Here is a 14,930-nt window from a genome sequence, read left to right as displayed (position 1 = left end):
CCAATCATATTTTGGGGGTGGATTGTTATAGAACATCTGGGATTATTGTAATTGTTGCAAAAAGGATGTAAGATGCCAACTGATGTTGTATTGTTCAAACCTGGGTTAGTTTGGTCCTGCAACACCATCTAACCACTCCCTGAAACTGTGTACAATAAACTTGCTTTATGCACAACCGTGTGCTCACTTCTTAAGTGGTGGGACTGTTTCGGTTAATGTGATTAAAGGCCCATACGCACAGGGGGCTAGAGTATGGTTTTATAAAGCTAATCTTGAGCCTAGCAACACCTCCAAGTGGGTACATAAGTGTTCATAAAATACCCCGGTACAATAACCCCTGCACCTGCAAGTTCCTGCGTGCCCTCTATAAATTATGCCTTTGATTTGTGTACTCTGGCCTCCGTAGTGCTGGAAATACATATGCTGTCTCTCTGCTCCCAAGTGACCTGAGGAGAAAATTGAGGAACTAAAGTGATGCATAGGGATCACTGTTGATAAGTTACCTGTGCTGGGAATGAAAACAGGCACCAGTGGTCAAAGTGTATGAAAACAAGTAGTGGAACTATATTCCCTGCTGGCCTGCCCCGCTCCCCACAAACCACATGGCCACGTCCCCTTCCACACACAACACAAACCCCCAAACACATGCGCCTGCTGTTTAAGGGAACATTTAGTGCAGTGCAAGTTTCAACTGCTTCCTACACTTTTATTTTAAACCAAAACCATTCCGGAACGGATTCTTTTTAAAATAAAACTATAGACACAGTAGAACCTGATTAAGAAAAGTAGAAGAGCACCGCTCCCGCTCCGTTAGACCACAGCACCTTCATGAGGTGGAGTCCAGGCACAGAATGCAATAATGTGTCAGTATCTCACCAGGAACTGGATGTATTGCCTGCAGGTTACATATAGATTGCTGTGGTAGGTGCATTAAACCACTAGGCGAGCTTATCAGGTTTCAAACCTTGGACTTGCAAGACACACATGCACACAAACACATGCTGCAAAAAACTGGACTTCCTCTGAGGCATCAGGTTGAATGTTGGTGCATTTCGCTTCCTTCATCTAGTATTACTTCCATTGGCCAATGGCAACCATTTTCCACCCCAATGTTGAGGATATTTAGTTTCACAAAGAGAGACTAATCATTGGGAGTGCGAGGCATGTAAAATCGGGCCCAGCATTTAGTCTTTGTCTTCACCCTGGGGCGTATATTGATATGGGCAGAGATGTCTCCTGCCACTTTACCCGGGGACGTCAGTTGGGGGTCGCAACCTCTGAGGTCTCCCTTGCGACATCTCTGTTCTCCCTTGCAACCTCTTGAAAAAAAGTTCTCTTTTTTGTTTTTTTGGGGGGGTTTTGTAATGCAAGCTCCTAGGCTGCGGCCAGCACCATGTAGCTCTTTAAATCTGGAGTGGCTGGCTTTCTTGTTCAGGGCCGTTAAAAAAAATAAGAAAAATAAGAACAGGAGTGCCAAAAGTCTAACACTTTCGGCACTGACCCTAAATAAGAAAGAATAGGAATACCAAATAATGTGTATTTCTGGAATGCTATACAATCATTGCTAGACTTATTAAAGGTTTATTTCAGGCACACTTCAGGGGGTGAGTCACTGATTTAGTCTGTTCTTAAACGCCTCAACTCAACCTTTCATCTTTCTGAGGTCGATAAAAGAGTACCAACACATGTTGGGTGATATTGGGTGTATATTTTTACTATATAAAGAGCTTAAGCGTAAGTGCTACATAATAACACATCATTATCATTTGGTCATGGACTTCTGCTTGCATTCACAGTAATTTGGTAATATGGGCCTATACACTCTGATCTTAACAATACATATGGCGATCGATTCTTGTATGAAATGTACATCACATTATGTACATCACACTATAGTGATATTGTAACCATATTTTTTGTGGTGTACAATGCTATGTGATGCCACTTCCTGTTTCATCAACGGGTGAATGGTTGTGTTCCATCGCTTCCTGCGATATCACTTCAGGGTGGGGTCAAATGAAATCACTTCCTGTGATGTCATCAGGGGGTCAACGGTCGTGTGATGTCACTTCCGCTACCCCTGGCATTTTGGTGAAATGACGTCCCTTTGGGGTTGCTGCCTGTTAATGATTGTTTAAACACTCACTCTCTGCTCTCAAAGCTGTGAGATTTGTTGTGCTCTTGCTTACTCCCCATTCCAAGCCGCTTCTACCCCGCCGTACTGAGCATCGTTGCGCAGTCATGCCTCCTGCCTGCAGCATTTTCAGTTGAGTGGGTGACAGCCCTGTTATCCTTTGCCAGATACCTGCTCCATTTACAGGAATTCTAATCAATTGCCTTTGCACTCACACATTTGCCGGGCATAGTTATCATTTGCACAGGCAATCAATCAGTTGCCATTCTTTGGCAATGACTGCCCAGGTCCCATAGCATTTGCCAGGATCAGAAGCTGGGCACGGCTAAGTGGGGCAGGGATGCTGCTGATAGGATATCCCAGTAGGTCCTTGACCTATTCCAAACATTGAGACCTTGTAGAGGAAACCAAGAGGAAAGATTGGTACACAGCGATTTGTTTGATGGGGGGCCTGCAAAAAAGGGGGGATGCCCAGGGGGTGTCCAAAGTTTAAGTTACCCAAGGCGGGCCAGAGGGGTGCTGTGCTGCGATGTTGGGCCCATCTCCTCCCCGCAGGGTGATCCGACTCCCACAATTCAGAAGCCAGAAGACTCCTGAGATGTCAGCACACTGCAAAGTTGGAGTGATGTTATCAATTTGGGACTGGAGGGAAATACCTGTGCTGCCACCACCGGCTAAGAAGAGGAGGACCACGGATAGACTGCCTTCTTGCAGCCCTTTTGCTACAGCACTAGGACATGTAGTCATTTCAGGAGCCAAAGAACTGTTTTTGGCATTAGCCAGAGGAAGTCTTTGCTTATATTGTGCTATTACTCAGAATTCCACATCGGCTTATTATTTAACAGATTTCATATTCGTCCAATGAGAGTTCTTCATTCATGAAGCTCCAATTTTAAAAGGAAACTTAAAAAAGGTGTGGCCAGTACGGGGATCGAACCCGCGACCTTGGCGTTATTAGCACCACGCTCTAACCAACTGAGCTAACCGGCCATTAATACTCAAGATCACAGCAACAGCTACTAGCAGCCACTGTCAACAGAACAATGTTCTTAGTACATTCCCATTCATCCCTTAGCGCCTGCTGTCAGCACATCGGAAGGCAACTTGCAGCCCAGGAGACGCGCCTGACAAGATGGAGCAGGTGACATCTAGACCATTCTTTGGCATGCACTGGATAAGAGCATTTGCACAAGATGTCGTCTTTGGGCCAGTTACAACCACTTTTGGGAAGGCTTACTGCTGCCACGGACTGCTGCCATTATAGACTCCACGCTCGAGGCTACATTATGAGGGGCAGCTGTCCTGGCCAAGCCTCAATGCCTAATGACTATAGAGTTGCTCCATATATAATACGAGTGCAATTTAGGTATTTTGCACCACATAGTTATTTGCCACTTGACTTACTTATGGCAACCTATTCTAAAGTCACTTCCAAGGTGACTCTAAGCAGTGCTTTAAGTGGGATTAGAAATTGAGGGTGGCTCTCGTTAGGGGGTTTGGCCTAGGCATGGGTGTGCTTAGTCCATGCCCCCATCAAGAGCCCCCGTCGCCTAAGAGGTGGGGGCCGCTAAAAGAAGCAGAGCTGGGGAGCACTGGCATTATTACATTTAATGCGCACAGCCCCTCCCCGGCTAAGCGGAGCAAAGGTGTGACACCAGTATGCCACAGCTCACACCCAGCAGGCAGCCTTTTCATTCAAGGAGCCACATGCTGCAATGCTTTACCACAGGCTCCTTGAATGAAAGTGATGCCTGCTGCTGATGGCTCTGTACTCTGAAACAGGAGGAGGTCTGAACTGCCCAGCTCGCCTTTTGTTTCCGAGTAGATAGCCATTAGCCAGCGTGAGTAGCGCAGGGGCTTCATGCTGGGTGATGGCTATTTACTCAGAAACAAAAGGAGGCCTGGCAGTCCAGCCCTCCTCCTGTTTCAGAGTACAGAGCCACCAGGCAGCCCGCACTGGAAGGCTGCACCTGCTGCTTGCAGGTGACAGCACTTTGGTTTAGAAAAAAAGAAAAGGCAATTGCTTTTTTTCTAAACCATAGTGCTGACACCTGCAGGCAGCTTGTGTAACCGTGCAGCCGCTGCACGGGCGGCCTCAGGTGTCAGCATGGCTGGAGCTAGTCGGGGGTGAGCCCCCGGCAGGGCCCCGGCTCAGGAGCCTTTTCTGGAGACTGCCGGGGCTCGGCCCATGCTAGCCCCAGCCCACTTAAAGCTCTGCCTCTAAGTATCAAAGACTGATGATGCTCCTTGAAATGTCTTTTTTCCGGGAAGTCACTTCTGTCCGTGCAATCCATATACAAAGTAGAATGTTTGCATGTATTTTGCCCCAGAACGCCCGGACAGAGCTCTTATAGATGAGTTTCCTGCATCTGTAATGTTCCTGCAGTTTTATTTTTTTCGTTATGTGTCAAAATACCATCAGTTACTAATGTTACCAAAAAAGTAGATTGGGGCAGAGTGGGTGGTGTGGGGGCTCGAATGAGACCGAATGCAATTGCACCCACTGCATTTAGGGGGAGGAGTAGCAGGACTTTGTTCATGGCTCACCCCCAACCCCACTCTTGAAATGCTGGCTACTCCGTGCTTCTCGGACTGTTATCCGCAATAAGCAAGTGCCCCCCCCCCCATCCCAACTTTCATCTTAAAATGGGGCCTCACGGGAGGTGACACATTCTCAGCCCGCCCTGCTGGTAGGAAGGAGGTGTGAGGAGTTAAGCAGCAGCCAGGCCCCCTGCTGCCTTAATACTTCTCAGGGGTTTCAGGTGCCACCAGTGTTTAGGAAGTCATAGATAGCTGTGGAGCTGGAGAGATAAATAAGTCTTGCAATGGTGAGGTGCTCAGCAGTCTCTATGGTGCACTGTGTGGCAGGACATTCAAATGTTAGCCCAAAACGGGCTTTTCAATCAAGCCCATAGCCCAAAGTGCTTTGTGTACTGTTTGAAGCTGAACATTACTTGTACCATACTGAGAAAGAGTCGCTTCAGAGAAATGGAGGCGCCTATCCTAACTTACAGCCTTGCTGTGTGCAGACAGCGCTCCTCCCCAGGGCTTTAATAAAAGATGAAGTCTTCACCTGGATCCAGGCCTGCGCGATTAGCCTACATATATGGCTTTTGCGCAGCAGGGCACACATCATCTCTGTGGCGCAATCGGTTAGCGCGTTCGGCTGTTAACCGAAAGGTTGGTGGTTCAAGCCCACCCAGGGACGCAGTTTATTTTGGATTTTGGCAAACGTGAGCCAACTCCCGTTAAAAAAAAAAAAAACAACCAACGTGCAGGGTGCACTGCTTAATTCTGAAACCATATGTAAGGTGCTTCCTGTGCTGACATTTCCCTCAAGTCACACATCCATGGCCAGTCTGATTGTCTTTCAATACACGCTTACATGGCCCTATAGTTCTTGTATTCTGATGTGGGAATCTGGCATAGGCGTTTGTCTTTCAAAACCCACTTTCATGGCCCTATATTTCTGGTATTCTGATGTGGGAATCTGGCATAGGCGTTTGTCTTTCAATACCCAGTTTCATGGCCCCATAGTTCTGGTATTCTGATGTGGGAATCTGGCATAGGCGTTGTCTTTCAATATCCACTTTCATGGCCCTATATTTCTGGTAGTCTGTTGTGGGAATCTGGCATAGGCGTTTGTCTTTCAATACCCAGTTTCATGGCCCAATAGTTCTTGTTTTCCGATGTGGGAATCTGGCATAGGCGTTTGTATTTCAATACCCTTTTTCATGGGCCGATAGTTTTGGTATTCTGATGTGGGAATTTGGCATAGGTGTTTGCCTTTCGATACCCGGTTTCATGGCCCTATAGTTAGTATTTTGATGTGGGAATCTGGCATAGGGGTTGATTTTCAATACCCAGTTTCATGGCCCTACAGTTCTTGTATTCTGATGTGGGAATCTGGCATAGGCGTTTGCCTTTCAATACCCGGTTTCATGGCCCTATAGTTCTTGTATTCTGATGTGGGAATCTGGCATAGGCGTTTTTCTTTCAATACCCGATTTCATGGCCCTATAGTTCTAGTATTCTGATGTGGGAATCTGGCATAGGCGTTGTCTTTCAATATCCACTTTCATGGCCCTATATTTCTGGTAGTCTGTTGTGGGAATCTGGCATAGGCGTTTGTCTTTCAATACCCAGTTTCATGGCCCAATAGTTCTTGTTTTCCGATGTGGGAATCTGGCATAGGCGTTTGTATTTCAATACCCTTTTTCATGGGCCGATAGTTTTGGTATTCTGATGTGGGAATTTGGCATAGGTGTTTGCCTTTCGATACCCGGTTTCATGGCCCTATAGTTAGTATTTTGATGTGGGAATCTGGCATAGGGGTTGATTTTCAATACCCAGTTTCATGGCCCTACAGTTCTTGTATTCTGATGTGGGAATCTGGCATAGGCGTTTGCCTTTCAATACCCGGTTTCATGGCCCTATAGTTCTTGTATTCTGATGTGGGAATCTGGCATAGGCGTTTTTCTTTCAATACCCGATTTCATGGCCCTATAGTTCTAGTATTCTGATGTGGGAATCTGGCAGAGGCGTTGCAGCACTAGTTTGGGAAGGACACATTTTGCTATTCCATTGCCCACCCTATATAGCAGCGCTGACAACAGAGGAGTCTCCCTTAACTTTTTTGGGGGTGTCCGGGAGGTCAGGAAGGGTCCCCATTATTATGAGGGATTAATGTTGAGCGCACCACATTGATGATGGCGGATGGCAGCGAACTGGTCACAATATGTGAACCCATTTGTATCGAGTGCAGTTAGTTATGATGTTTCTTTTAATGTTACAGCTCTTTAGAATGTATACATAATCACCACGCACGTAGAGGGATAAACTGCAAATGCAACATGAAAACAATCTACACAACGGGGTGCTTTGTAAAAAGGTAGTTGGGACTCTCTTGCAAAATGCATGTTGAGATTTAAACTGACTTTCTCAGGTTTGCAGATGTCAGACAAATGAGTAAATCATTCATTTTCATCTCCTTGGTTCGCTGCTGCACATGAATTTTAAGTAGCAGGGACAGTCTTGACGGAAAGAAATATTAGTCACCTAGTAAGAAAGTCAGCTCAGAAGCAGGACACGGTTTATGATTTAAGAGTCCTGCAAGGGAACAGATGTTATCTCGCTCATTGGATTGGTGTCGCTAGAGGGCGTTGGTTTTTTGTTCGGTGGTAATAAAAGTTAGGCCTGAGGCCAGGGTATCTGACAGTTAATTGTCTTTAAAGGTCATCAGTGGCTATATGTTCTGAAGTTGTGGTCGTATAAATTAGTAGGTCTTCAGAAGCGCCAGGAGTATGGGGTATGGGTTAGTTGAGATCCTGTTTATTCAGGCCTTCCTCTATTTGCTCAAATTTGTTGTGCGGACCATGTGCAACCACAATGAAAGTTAAAGGCTTTAGGCCAGTTATTGCTAGCAATTAATTATGTTTTCAAGACCAATGTTTAACCATGTACTGACGCCATGGACTCCTACGGACCAATCCTAAGAAGGTGTGCTCTGATTATGACATGAAGATGACTATCAAGATAAAACTGACCAAGGATAAGTGGAGAATTGGGAGAAGATGGGATTCCTTTTAAAAGATTTTGGTCCAATCATATTTTGGGGGTGGATTGTTATAGAACATCTGGGATTATTGTAATTGTTGCAAAAAGGATGTAAGATGCCAACTGATGTTGTATTGTTCAAACCTGGGTTAGTTTGGTCCTGCAACACCATCTAACCACTCCCTGAAACTGTGTACAATAAACTTGCTTTATGCACAACCGTGTGCTCACTTCTTAAGTGGTGGGACTGTTTCGGTTAATGTGATTAAAGGCCCATACGCACAGGGGGCTAGAGTATGGTTTTATAAAGCTAATCTTGAGCCTAGCAACACCTCCAAGTGGGTACATAAGTGTTCATAAAATACCCCGGTACAATAACCCCTGCACCTGCAAGTTCCTGCGTGCCCACTATAAATTATGCCTTTGATTTGTGTACTCTGGCCTCCGTAGTGCTGGAAATACATATGCTGTCTCTCTGCTCCCAAGTGACCTGAGGAGAAAATTGAGGAACTAAAGTGATGCATAGGGATCACTGTTGATAAGTTACCTGTGCTGGGAATGAAAACAGGCACCAGTGGTCAAAGTGTATGAAAACAAGTAGTGGAACTATATTCCCTGCTGGCCTGCCCCGCTCCCCACAAACCACATGGCCACGTCCCCTTCCACACACAACACAAACCCCCAAACACATGCGCCTGCTGTTTAAGGGAACATTTAGTGCAGTGCAAGTTTCAACTGCTTCCTACACTTTTATTTTAAACCAAAACCATTCCGGAACGGGTTCTTTTTAAAATAAAACTATAGACACAGTAGAACCTGATTAAGAAAAGTAGAAGAGCACCGCTCCCGCTCCGTTAGACCACAGCACCTTCATGAGGTGGAGTCCAGGCACAGAATGCAATAATGTGTCAGTATCTCACCAGGAACTGGATGTATTGCCTGCAGGTTACATATAGATTGCTGTGGTAGGTGCATTAAACCACTAGGCGAGCTTATCAGGTTTCAAACCTTGGACTTGCAAGACACACATGCACACAAACACATGCTGCAAAAAACTGGACTTCCTCTGAGGCATCAGGTTGAATGTTGGTGCATTTCGCTTCCTTCATCTAGTATTACTTCCATTGGCCAATGGCAACCATTTTCCACCCCAATGTTGAGGATATTTAGTTTCACAAAGAGAGACTAATCATTGGGAGTGCGAGGCATGTAAAATCGGGCCCAGCATTTAGTCTTTGTCTTCACCCTGGGGCGTATATTGATATGGGCAGAGATGTCTCCTGCCACTTTACCCGGGGACGTCAGTTGGGGGTCGCAACCTCTGAGGTCTCCCTTGCGACATCTCTGTTCTCCCTTGCAACCTCTTGAAAAAAAGTTCTCTTTTTTGTTTTTTTGGGGGGGTTTTGTAATGCAAGCTCCTAGGCTGCGGCCAGCACCATGTAGCTCTTTAAATCTGGAGTGGCTGGCTTTCTTGTTCAGGGCCGTTAAAAAAAATAAGAAAAATAAGAACAGGAGTGCCAAAAGTCTAACACTTTCGGCACTGACCCTAAATAAGAAAGAATAGGAATACCAAATAATGTGTATTTCTGGAATGCTATACAATCATTGCTAGACTTATTAAAGGTTTATTTCAGGCACACTTCAGGGGGTGAGTCACTGATTTAGTCTGTTCTTAAACGCCTCAACTCAACCTTTCATCTTTCTGAGGTCGATAAAAGAGTACCAACACATGTTGGGTGATATTGGGTGTATATTTTTACTATATAAAGAGCTTAAGCGTAAGTGCTACATAATAACACATCATTATCATTTGGTCATGGACTTCTGCTTGCATTCACAGTAATTTGGTAATATGGGCCTATACACTCTGATCTTAACAATACATATGGCGATCGATTCTTGTATGAAATGTACATCACATTATGTACATCACACTATAGTGATATTGTAACCATATTTTTTGTGGTGTACAATGCTATGTGATGCCACTTCCTGTTTCATCAACGGGTGAATGGTTGTGTTCCATCGCTTCCTGCGATATCACTTCAGGGTGGGGTCAAATGAAATCACTTCCTGTGATGTCATCAGGGGGTCAACGGTCGTGTGATGTCACTTCCGCTACCCCTGGCATTTTGGTGAAATGACGTCCCTTTGGGGTTGCTGCCTGTTAATGATTGTTTAAACACTCACTCTCTGCTCTCAAAGCTGTGAGATTTGTTGTGCTCTTGCTTACTCCCCATTCCAAGCCGCTTCTACCCCGCCGTACTGAGCATCGTTGCGCAGTCATGCCTCCTGCCTGCAGCATTTTCAGTTGAGTGGGTGACAGCCCTGTTATCCTTTGCCAGATACCTGCTCCATTTACAGGAATTCTAATCAATTGCCTTTGCACTCACACATTTGCCGGGCATAGTTATCATTTGCACAGGCAATCAATCAGTTGCCATTCTTTGGCAATGACTGCCCAGGTCCCATAGCATTTGCCAGGATCAGAAGCTGGGCACGGCTAAGTGGGGCAGGGATGCTGCTGATAGGATATCCCAGTAGGTCCTTGACCTATTCCAAACATTGAGACCTTGTAGAGGAAACCAAGAGGAAAGATTGGTACACAGCGATTTGTTTGATGGGGGGCCTGCAAAAAAGGGGGGATGCCCAGGGGGTGTCCAAAGTTTAAGTTACCCAAGGCGGGCCAGAGGGGTGCTGTGCTGCGATGTTGGGCCCATCTCCTCCCCGCAGGGTGATCCGACTCCCACAATTCAGAAGCCAGAAGACTCCTGAGATGTCAGCACACTGCAAAGTTGGAGTGATGTTATCAATTTGGGACTGGAGGGAAATACCTGTGCTGCCACCACCGGCTAAGAAGAGGAGGACCACGGATAGACTGCCTTCTTGCAGCCCTTTTGCTACAGCACTAGGACATGTAGTCATTTCAGGAGCCAAAGAACTGTTTTTGGCATTAGCCAGAGGAAGTCTTTGCTTATATTGTGCTATTACTCAGAATTCCACATCGGCTTATTATTTAACAGATTTCATATTCGTCCAATGAGAGTTCTTCATTCATGAAGCTCCAATTTTAAAAGGAAACTTAAAAAAGGTGTGGCCAGTACGGGGATCGAACCCGCGACCTTGGCGTTATTAGCACCACGCTCTAACCAACTGAGCTAACTGGCCATTAATACTCAAGATCACAGCAACAGCTACTAGCAGCCACTGTCAACAGAACAATGTTCTTAGTACATTCCCATTCATCCCTTAGCGCCTGCTGTCAGCACATCGGAAGGCAACTTGCAGCCCAGGAGACGCGCCTGACAAGATGGAGCAGGTGACATCTAGACCATTCTTTGGCATGCACTGGATAAGAGCATTTGCACAAGATGTCGTCTTTGGGCCAGTTACAACCACTTTTGGGAAGGCTTACTGCTGCCACGGACTGCTGCCATTATAGACTCCACGCTCGAGGCTACATTATGAGGGGCAGCTGTCCTGGCCAAGCCTCAATGCCTAATGACTATAGAGTTGCTCCATATATAATACGAGTGCAATTTAGGTATTTTGCACCACAAAGTTATTTGCCACTTGACTTACTTATGGCAACCTATTCTAAAGTCACTTCCAAGGTGACTCTAAGCAGTGCTTTAAGTGGGATTAGAAATTGAGGGTGGCTCTCGTTAGGGGGTTTGGCCTAGGCATGGGTGTGCTTAGTCCATGCCCCCATCAAGAGCCCCCGTCGCCTAAGAGGTGGGGGCCGCTAAAAGAAGCAGAGCTGGGGAGCACTGGCATTATTACATTTAATGCGCACAGCCCCTCCCCGGCTAAGCGGAGCAAAGGTGTGACACCAGTATGCCACAGCTCACACCCAGCAGGCAGCCTTTTCATTCAAGGAGCCACATGCTGCAATGCTTTACCACAGGCTCCTTGAATGAAAGTGATGCCTGCTGCTGATGGCTCTGTACTCTGAAACAGGAGGAGGTCTGAACTGCCCAGCTCGCCTTTTGTTTCCGAGTAGATAGCCATTAGCCAGCGTGAGTAGCGCAGGGGCTTCATGCTGGGTGATGGCTATTTACTCAGAAACAAAAGGAGGCCTGGCAGTCCAGCCCTCCTCCTGTTTCAGAGTACAGAGCCACCAGGCAGCCCGCACTGGAAGGCTGCACCTGCTGCTTGCAGGTGACAGCACTTCGGTTTAGAAAAAAAGAAAAGGCAATTGCTTTTTTTCTAAACCATAGTGCTGACACCTGCAGGCAGCTTGTGTAACCGTGCAGCCGCTGCACGGGCGGCCTCAGGTGTCAGCATGGCTGGAGCTAGTCGGGGGTGAGCCCCCGGCAGGGCCCCGGCTCAGGAGCCTTTTCTGGAGACTGCCGGGGCTCGGCCCATGCTAGCCCCAGCCCACTTAAAGCTCTGCCTCTAAGTATCAAAGACTGATGATGCTCCTTGAAATGTCTTTTTTCCGGGAAGTCACTTCTGTCCGTGCAATCCATATACAAAGTAGAATGTTTGCATGTATTTTGCCCCAGAACGCCCGGACAGAGCTCTTATAGATGAGTTTCCTGCATCTGTAATGTTCCTGCAGTTTTATTTTTTTCGTTATGTGTCAAAATACCATCAGTTACTAATGTTACCAAAAAAGTAGATTGGGGCAGGGTGGGTGGTGTGGGGGCTCGAATGAGACCGTATGCAATTGCACCCACTGCATTTAGGGGGAGGAGTAGCAGGACTTTGTTCATGGCTCACCCCCAACCCCACTCTTGAAATGCTGGCTACTCCGTGCTTCTCGGACTGTTATCCGCAATAAGCAAGTGCCCCCCCCCCATCCCAACTTTCATCTTAAAATGGGGCCTCACGGGAGGTGACACATTCTCAGCCCGCCCTGCTGGTAGGAAGGAGGTGTGAGGAGTTAAGCAGCAGCCAGGCCCCCTGCTGCCTTAACACTTCTCAGGGGTTTCAGGTGCCACCAGTGTTTAGGAAGTCATAGATAGCTGTGGAGCTGGAGAGATAAATAAGTCTTGCAATGGTGAGGTGCTCAGCAGTCTCTATGGTGCACTGTGTGGCAGGACATTCAAATGTTAGCCCAAAACGGGCTTTTCAATCAAGCCCATAGCCCAAAGTGCTTTGTGTACTGTTTGAAGCTGAACATTACTTGTACCATACTGAGAAAGATACGCTTCAGAGAAATGGAGGCGCCTATCCTAACTTACAGCCTTGCTGTGTGCAGACAGCGCTCCTCCCCAGGGCTTTAATAAAAGATGAAGTCTTCACCTGGATCCAGGCCTGCGCGATTAGCCTACATATATGGCTTTTGCGCAACAGGGCACACATCGTCTCTGTGGCGCAATCGGTTAGCGCGTTCGGCTGTTAACCGAAAGGTTGGTGGTTCAAGCCCACCCAGGGACGCAGTTTATTTTGGATTTTGGCAAACGTGAGCCAACTCCCGTTCAAAAAAAAAAAAACAACCAACGTGCAGGGTGCACTGCTTAATTCTGAAACCATATGTAAGGTGCTTCCTGTGCTGACGTTTCCCTCAAATCACACATCCATGACCAGTCTGATTGTCTTTCAATACACGCTTACATGGCCCTATAGTTCTTGTATTCTGATGTGGGAATCTGGCATAGGCGTTTGTCTTTCAAAACCCACTTTCATGGCCCTATATTTCTGGTATTCTGATGTGGGAATCTGGCATAGGCGTTTGTCTTTCAATACCCAGTTTCATGGCCCCATAGTTCTGGTATTCTGATGTGGGAATCAGGCATAGGCGTTGTCTTTCAATATCCACTTTCATGGCCCTATATTTCTGGTAGTCTGTTGTGGGAATCTGGCATAGGCGTTTGTCTTTCAATACCCAGTTTCATGGCCCAATAGTTCTTGTTTTCCGATGTGGGAATCTGGCATAGGCGTTTGTATTTCAATACCCTTTTTCATGGGCCGATAGTTTTGGTATTCTGATGTGGGAATTTGGCATAGGTGTTTGCCTTTCGATACCCGGTTTCATGGCCCTATAGTTAGTATTTTGATGTGGGAATCTGGCATAGGGGTTGATTTTCAATACCCAGTTTCATGGCCCTACAGTTCTTGTATTCTGATGTGGGAATCTGGCATAGGCGTTTGCCTTTCAATACCCGGTTTCATGGCCCTATAGTTCTTGTATTCTGATGTGGGAATCTGGCATAGGCGTTTTTCTTTCAATACCCGATTTCATGGCCCTATAGTTCTAGTATTCTGATGTGGGAATCTGGCAGAGGCGTTGCAGCACTAGTTTGGGAAGGACACATTTTGCTATTCCATTGCCCACCCTATATAGCAGCGCTGACAACAGAGGAGTCTCCCTTAACTTTTTTGGGGGTGTCCGGGAGGTCAGGAAGGGTCCCCATTATTATGAGGGATTAATGTTGAGCGCACCACATTGATGATGGCGGATGGCAGCGAACTGGTCACAATATGTGAACCCATTTGTATCGAGTGCAGTTAGTTATGATGTTTCTTTTAATGTTACAGCTCTTTAGAATGTATACATAATCACCACGCACGTAGAGGGATAAACTGCAAATGCAACATGAAAACAATCTACACAACGGGGTGCTTTGTAAAAAGGTAGTTGGGACTCTCTTGCAAAATGCATGTTGAGATTTAAACTGCCTTTCTAAGGTTTGCAGATGTCAGACAAATGAGTAAATCATTCATTTTCATCTCCTTGGTTCGCTGCTGCACATGAATTTTAAGTAGCAGGGACAGTCTTGACGGAAAGAAATATTAGTCACCTAGTATGAAAGTCAGCTCAGAAGCAGGACACGGTTTATGATTTAAGAGTCCTGCAAGGGAACAGATGTTATCTCGCTCATTGGATTGGTGTCGCTAGAGGGCGTTGGTTTTTTGTTCGGTGGTAATAAAAGTTAGGCCTGAGGCCAGGGTATCTGACAGTTAATTGTCTTTAAAGGTCATCAGTGGCTATATGTTCTGAAGTTGTGGTCGTATAAATTAGTAGGTCTTCAGAAGCGCCAGGAGTATGGGGTATGGGTTAGTTGAGATCCTGTTTATTCAGGCCTTCCTCTATTTGCTCAAATTTGTTGTGCGGACCATGTGCAACCACAATGAAAGTTAAAGGCTTTAGGCCAGTTATTGCTAGCAATTAATTATGTTTTCAAGACCAATGTTTAACCATGTACTGACGCCATGGCCTCCTACGGACCAATCCTAAGAAGGTGTGCTCTGATTATGACATGAAGATGACTATCAAGATAAAACTGACCAA

General features: G+C 46.2%; 4 non-coding genes across 4 annotated transcripts; 2 read left to right on the top strand and 2 right to left on the bottom strand.

The window, feature by feature from the left end:
* Window positions 1-3,050: 3,050 nt before the first annotated feature.
* TRNAI-AAU (transfer RNA isoleucine (anticodon AAU)) lies at window positions 3,051-3,124 on the bottom strand. Its single transcript has one exon. It is a non-coding gene; the product is annotated as a tRNA-Ile (tRNA).
* Window positions 3,125-5,268: 2,144 nt separating this feature from the next.
* On the top strand, window positions 5,269-5,342 carry TRNAN-GUU (transfer RNA asparagine (anticodon GUU)). The gene has a single exon. It is a non-coding gene; the product is annotated as a tRNA-Asn (tRNA).
* Window positions 5,343-10,784: 5,442 nt separating this feature from the next.
* TRNAI-AAU (transfer RNA isoleucine (anticodon AAU)) lies at window positions 10,785-10,858 on the bottom strand. The gene has a single exon. It is a non-coding gene; the product is annotated as a tRNA-Ile (tRNA).
* A 2,143-nt stretch (window positions 10,859-13,001) lies between these two features.
* TRNAN-GUU (transfer RNA asparagine (anticodon GUU)) lies at window positions 13,002-13,075 on the top strand. Its single transcript has one exon. It is a non-coding gene; the product is annotated as a tRNA-Asn (tRNA).
* Window positions 13,076-14,930: the final 1,855 nt, after the last annotated feature.

Source organism: Ambystoma mexicanum, chromosome 1p (assembly GCF_040938575.1).
Source record: "Ambystoma mexicanum isolate Mex_15411 chromosome 1p, UKY_AmexF1_1, whole genome shotgun sequence".
Classification (NCBI taxonomy): domain Eukaryota; kingdom Metazoa; phylum Chordata; class Amphibia; order Caudata; family Ambystomatidae; genus Ambystoma; species Ambystoma mexicanum.
This window is presented reverse-complemented; position numbering and strand designations above follow the sequence as displayed.